Source organism: Palaemon carinicauda, chromosome 9 (genome assembly GCF_036898095.1).
Source record: "Palaemon carinicauda isolate YSFRI2023 chromosome 9, ASM3689809v2, whole genome shotgun sequence".
NCBI classification, from domain to species: domain Eukaryota; kingdom Metazoa; phylum Arthropoda; class Malacostraca; order Decapoda; family Palaemonidae; genus Palaemon; species Palaemon carinicauda.
In genome coordinates this window covers 159,471,394-159,479,028 of record NC_090733.1, presented here as the reverse complement: position 1 = coordinate 159,479,028, position 7,635 = coordinate 159,471,394, and the positions used below count along the sequence as shown (strand labels likewise).

General features: G+C 34.2%; 1 long non-coding RNA gene across 2 annotated transcripts in view; it reads right to left on the bottom strand.

Moving 5' to 3' along the window:
• The window catches only part of LOC137646945 (uncharacterized), a 31,010-nt gene extending 26,436 nt beyond the window's left edge, over positions 1-4,574 (bottom strand). For both annotated transcript variants that reach the window (XR_011045502.1, XR_011045501.1), the window contains exon 1: positions 4,560-4,574. This is a non-coding gene — a long non-coding RNA (uncharacterized lncRNA). The remainder of the gene's footprint in view (positions 1-4,559) is intronic.
• Positions 4,575-7,635: the final 3,061 nt, after the last annotated feature.

Genomic DNA, 7,635 nt, shown 5'->3' with positions numbered 1-7,635 from the left:
GTGTCCATAACAACCTATGGACGGGTTACATCCTGGACAAGTGGAGCAATAAAAAGATACACATATATTTTGAAGGTGAATATTACCAGAAGAGAAGCAATGTGAAATGTCAGATTTCTTAGATATATAATTTCACTATTGCTTAACATTGGGGTAGTTTCATGATAGATTAGGTCAGGTTAGGCTTGGGATACATTATTATTATTATTATTATTATTATTATTATTATTATTTGCTGAGCTACAACCCTAGTTGGAAAAGCAGTCAGTGTTGTCAGGTGTATGAGGAAAGAGGAGAATCTGTAAAGAATAGACCAGACTATTCGGCATAAGTGTAGGCAAAGAGAAAGAAACCATAACCTGAAAGAAGGATCCAATGTAGTACTGTCTGGCCAGTCAGAGGACCCCATAACTCTCTGGCGGTAGTATTTCAACGGGCGGCTGTGCCCTGGCCAACCTGCTACCTATGAAATCAGGTTAAATTATATTAGTCGGTACCGACACAGCACAATTGAGGGGGAAACCAATTGCGATTAACGGTTAGGCTCTTTTTTATGTAAATTGTAATACTATTATTACTACTACTACTACTACTACTCTACTACTACTACTACTACTAACTACTACTACTACTACTACTACTACCTTGTCGGCTCCAACAGGTAAAATAGCCCAGAGAGTAAAAGGAATAAGGAAACAAATAGAATAGTGTACCCAAGCGTACCCTCAATCAAGAGAACTCTAACCTAAGACAGCGTAAGACCATGATTTAGAGGCTATGGCACCACCCAAGACTAGAGAACAAGTTGAAATCAATTAGAAATGTAATTTTTTAAAAATCTGACAAAGCAAAGCAACATCAATAAAGTAAACAAATTATATTTCCTAAGCTATGTAACATGAGCTGATTAAGAAATCAACGTCAATAAATTGAAAGGAATAGTTATATCTTTTACCCTAGCTTAATTCATGTTTAACATTAATTAAGAAAATTTAATACAATTATTAATGGAAAATAAGATAACTTCTTATGTTCTGATTATCAAAGATTTTGCTTTATAATTTCAATTTATTTCAGGATTCATCTACACCAGGGGCATAAGATACGGGAACTTGTTGAGTCTCCTAAAAATCTGAAATCCCTATCCAGTAATGTTCTTCCCGTTTTGGCAGGCACGGGGAATATGATTACGGGGTCACAGGAAATAGTGATTAATTTGCAGATGTATAAGATTGAATACGATTATTTTTATTAAAGTGACCTAATGAAAATTGAAAACATGACCAAATAGAAAATCTAATAGGATTTCCTGATATACTATACTTGTGATAGTAACAACGAAGGGGTAAAGTAAGTTGACTTCATCTTGGAAACTATTTCCGTAGCCTGTTTTTTAATGGTAATGGCTTCAAGTATTTTGTGAATGTATCTGAATATATATATATATATATACACACACACATATATATATATATATATATACATATATATATACATATATATATATATATATATGTGTGTGTGTGTGTATATATATATCAATACATATAAATATATATATATATATATATGTTTGTATATATATATCAATATATATATATATATATATGTTTGTATATATATATCAATATATATATATATATCAATATATATATATCAATATATATATATATATGTGTGTGTGTGTGTGTATATATATATCAATATATATATATATATATATCAATATATATATACATATATATATATATCAATATATATATATATATATATATATTAATATATATATATATATATATATCAATATATATATATATATATATATATATAAAGGAAATACAGCGATATATGTTGCTTGCAATGATAAATATTCTCAAACTGCTGTTCAAATAAGCCGCACTAGCAACTATAGCCCCTTTCAGCTAGTTATATCATCTCTCTCTCTCTCTCTCTCTCTCTCTCTCTCTCTCTCTATGTTGTTCCCGATATCAGTCACCATGTCTCAAAACCACTAACCAAATCCAAAACACATGAAGAGGACGAAACCAGACATGGCATTACACGTTCATTCCCTCGAGGCTTCAACTCTTTCCCAGGAACTCTTTCCATGTCCTCTCAAGGAGTGGTAAGTTGTCCTTACCTTCGATAATTTACACTTCCCACCATCTGTGGGTTTTCCGGACATGTCCTTGCAAGGCTGTGAAAGGGCTTCATCCGCTTTACTTACAGGCTGTTAAACTATTTTATTTACTATATTATAAGGATGTGAAACAGTCTGATTGCATCCATTGCAGAGGTGTGGAATGTTTATCTTATAGTTTTGATTTGAATCAGCTATATTCTCTTTACTGCAAGATTGTTGTGCTGTTTGATTTTCTTACCGTGATTTGTGGAACAAGTTTGTTCTATTTCCTGTGAGGCTGTGAAACAGCTCCATTCATCTAAGTACAACAGGATGCCAGGAAATTTAAAATCAATCAATCAATCATTATACTGCAATGCTGTTGAATTGTGTATTCCCCTGGGACAGTTGAGTAGCAATTGCTGCTTAATAATCTTAAGTTTAAAAGAAGTTTAGATGCTAGTTTAAGGAGCCATGCACCGTTAACTTATTGCAGAGGTTTATATTGTTGCCTATGTATGTCCAGTGCATATACTAATCTGTCTCTTGGGTTTTTATTTATTGGTTTAATTACCATTTCTTATATCTAAAGGACAAAATCTTTATACTTTGGATAAGTACTAATACCAATGCTACCACCAACAAAACACTATTGCTACAAACTAATCCTAACAACTACAATAGTTATAATAATGATGACAATAGCACTCCGACGAGTCATATTTAAAGGGAACGAAGAAGATAAAAAGAAGAAAACAAAGAGAAACATTACACGCATCTTTCGTGAGAAACACCACCTTCTAAAAACCCCACCTCTTCTGGTTTAGGTTCGTTCCGGTAGGATTTCTCAGTTCTCTGGTTCTTTCCATTTTTCACTTTTCGGAGTCCGAGCTCATAAACGCAATTCGTCCCGGTGATTCAGATGCTTTTGTGGAGTAAAAATAACTCAACGACTCTAAACAAACTTTCCGTAATGGCAGTAATGATACAGTAATAATTGTTGGTATTTTTTTTCTACAACAGCAACAGTAAAAAAATAATGATTTAATCTAATTCATTACTAGTTTTACTTTAAGGGCTGCTTTTCTGGTCCTACACTACAGATGAACCATATTCTCTACAGGACCTTTCATAATTAATTTTATCGTATACATTCCAAAGCATTCAGCATTTCACACTACATATTGCTCGTTTATTGTCAAATCAACATTATCGAAGCACTTAAATACCAAGAAAGACTTCAGTTTTCTGTTGTCATCGGTAGTGGTAAATAGTAATTCAAAATTATTGTCATAAATTTATGCAATTGAAAGAATATCTGGAACCAACCTGAAAGCTCTTAAAAGATCGATAAATTTGATTACAAATTATAAAAAAATCATACAAATATACCCATAAATCTCATTCAAATTACGATCTCTCTCTCTCTCTCTCTCTCTCTCTCTCTCTCTCTCTCTGTCGAGTGAATTCCTCTGCCAAGGAAGTACCGTAAAATTTCACATATTCTTGATCAATTCTCACGCTGCTCTGCCGCTTCTTGAGCACCGAAGGAGTTTTGACTGGCTATTACGAGGTGTCGTAAAACCAATCGCTCCTCTCCTCCGTATGTCGAGTTATTTTTTAGCAGCAGATGGGCACGACAGAATTTCTCTCTCTCTCTCTCTCTCTCTCTCTCTCTCTCTCTGTAGTTTTCATCATCACTCCTAATTTTAGTGATTTGTTTCAAGCCCTAATTATTCCTGGTACTGATATTATATATGCATACGTAAACTCACACATACACACTCATATATATATATATATATCTATATATATATATATATATATATACATATATATATATATATATAGATATATATATATATTTATATATATATGTATATATATATATATATACATATATATATAAATATATATATATATATCTATATATATATATATATATATATAAATATATATATATATATATATATATTTATATATATATGTATATATATATATATATATATTTATATATATATATATATATATATACAGTTTATATATGTGTGCTTCTTCTAACTGTATTTCAACAGTTTGACACATTTCTTTAAAAGGGCACATAAAGGAAATCAAAGAAATCCAATCATTCATTATATTTTTGGGCGAAATATAGTGAATAATTTAGTTTTCTTAGTATCTTTTGTAGTTTCTTTTTACAAACACACACACATACACACACACGCATATATATATATATATATATATTACGTGTAGACTAAACATTGTTATATGAATTTCATACACATGCATACATAAACACGCCATCATCTACACGCATGTTCCATTAACCTCCTTGAATATAACGATATTTATAAGCTATATATGTTCATCAACCACAAAATAATTAACTTTACAGTTTGTTCAATTCCCCCCCCCCTCCCCCCCCCCCCCCCACCTCTACTCCGATTTCCTCTAAGGTGCTGTGGTTGTGGCGTTCCTGGAAATGGATGTTAAACGGGTCCCTTTCTGGTCGTGATGGTCAGTGGGTCTTCGCTCACTGAATGCTTCGCCAGACCTTGGTCCTACTGGTACGATGGTTTGGTCACTGGCTTTTTACTTCGGTCCTCCTTTTGGATATCTGACTGTTGTCACGAGAAAGTATTTCCTTAATTTATATATGGTTTATTTTATCTTATGGGTTCTTTTTCCACATACTTTATGGCAGAGATTTTGCAGTAGAATTTGCTAAATTATATCAAAGTAACAAGAAATGTCGAATGATTGAAATAAATTATAGAGTTTAAAGAATTTTTATTTTTATGCCGATCATTTTCGAACAAATCTAAATTGAAAGAATACGTTGCAACTATTGTATCAATATTTTTCTTTCTTAGACATAACCTATATGTAGTTAAACTTTATAATTTTGTATTTAAAACTTACTTCAGTATGAAATATAGATTAAAAATAATATAAAAAAACCCTAAGCAATCATTTAGTACTAGTAATTTTTTTGTAGAATAAACACATTTTATTGAATTAAGAAAACTGATGGAAGAAAAACTAATGGAAGTTTTGTAACTAGCAACTCATGTAGTTGAAGCTTACCCCGAAATAACAATCTTTCAAATTTGAACACTTACTTTATTTTCGATAAAGGCATTAATGAATAAGGTTTTGAAGGGGAAATGATAATATGGATCCGCTTTTATTTCAAATTGAAAATCTATGAGCTCTTTTGCAAGATGGGTTTGTTATGAAAAAGACGACTTCATACAATTCAAAGGTTTAAAGGTCGCTCATGAATGGCAGAAGCAAGGGACAGTGACATTGCCCTAGCAATCAGGACAATGCCCTAGAGACTGACCATATATTATATGATCAGCACCCAAGCCTCCTTTCCACCCAAGCTAGGACCAGGGAGAGCCAGGCAGTGGCTCCTGATGACTCAGCAGATAGACCTATAGGCTCCCCCAAACTCCCCAACCTTAGCTCACAAGGATGGTAAGGTTGCAGACGCTAATGGCACAAACGAGTCTGAGCGGGACTCGAACCCCCGACTGGCAAATACAAGGCAGAGACGTTACCAATCAGGCCACAGCAACCCTAATTGACAAGAGATTAAAGTAAAACCAGGTATTAAACTGAAAATCGTAGAATATGCAATTGAATAACATAGGCCTAAATGCAAAGAATCATGAAGAACGGAAAACATTAACAAATTAAGATTTTGACTGAAAATCACGACTTCTCCCATCTGTCTTACACATCGAAAAGCGGATGAATTTCCAAATGAGAAACTGAGTTCAAATGAAAATACAGTAATACTGATACCATTACTTGGAATATAAAGTAAATCTTCGGTTAAAGGATATCAGCCTTTACTATATGTATTTTCAATTAACTGCATAAGCATATGAGCGCTGATGAATGAATTATGGTCACTTGCCTTATTGGAACCAACGAATTTCCGTTCACTATTCATAGTAAGTCGACTATATAACCTCATTGAAGTCCAACAAAGAGGATGAATAATTTGAATAACGTGTAGCTCGCAATTTAAAAGAGGGAAGATGGGCGAGTCAGGATGAACGTAGGCGGAAAGAGATTTTCAGTGTCTCATACAATTATTTCGAACCACCCAGTTACTTGCGAAGTTCAAGAGCATGGTGGTATCTAATGTGATATATTTTCTACCTTCTTTTGACTTCTAACACTTTTCTTACGTACAAAGAGAATAATTTAGAACAGCCATATAACGAACATGGAAATGTTTTTATAAATCAATAGTGTTTGAATAAACGCTTTTTGAGATACTACCACTAAAGATGTATTGGGTGCTTTGAGTGACCAGAGTGTACTACATTAGATCCCTCTCTGGTTACGGCTAATTTTCCTTTGCATACACAAACAATGAGTAGTCTAGCATATTCTTTACACATTATTCTCTTTCCACATACACCTGACAACACTCCGATAAAAGAAAAAAATCTTATTCAGTAAGGGGGTTAACTACTGCTCTGTAATTGTTCATTGGCTAATTTCCGCTCGTTGAGGGTAGCAGAAATTCTTTAGCTATGCTAAGCTGCTCTTCTAGGAGGACACTAAGCAGCTCTTCTAGGAAGACACTATAAAACTAAACCATTGTTCTCTAGTCTTGGGTAGTGCCGTAGCGTCTGAAACATGGTACATAATTCTCTTGCTTAAGGGTATACTCAAACACACAATTTTGTTTCCTCATTTCCTTTCCTCACTGGGCTATTTTCCCTGTTTGAAGCTTTTGGGCTTATATCATCCTGCTTTTTCAATTAGGTATATATATATATATATATATGTGTGTGTGTGTGTGTGTATGTATGCATGTATGCATATACGAGTATATATATATATATATATATATTATATACAGAGAGAGAGAGAGAGAGAGAGAGAGAGAGAGAGAGACCATCTAATTGACTGGCACTAAAAAACCTGGGGCAATCGAGAACGCTGTAGATAAGTAGGGAGGTTAGATGGGCATGATTAGTTTGTGCCAGCAGACGGGAGATGTAAGTCTCCTGAGAACAGGGGAGTTAATATCCTATTGGCCTTGGTTAATATCCTTCGGTGATGTGTCGCGGTGAGTCTCGTTGGCAGGGTGTCGATGGCCCTAGTGATGGACGCCTCCTTCTCCTTCTTCTTCTTCTTGGGACGGCCTCCTGGTGGTGAGGTGCGCAGGTGTGGTCTCTCCCAGGTAAAGGCATCCTGTTGTCACCTCACCGCACTTGATGGATCTTTTAAGGAAGAGCCTCTCTCTCTCTCTCTCTCTCTCTCTCTCTCTCTCTCTATCTGGCATAAACTCCACAAACTCAGAACACGTAGAAGCCTTAAGAGATCTAATTATGTAGGGAGAATGGTCACAAAAATGGCAAATGCCTTTCAACTGTGGGAAATGCAAAGTTATGCACATAGGTTATAGTAACCTACAAACATAGGATTCCCTATTGGAAATGCAATAGAAAGTGTGGACCAGGAGGAAGATCCTGGCATTA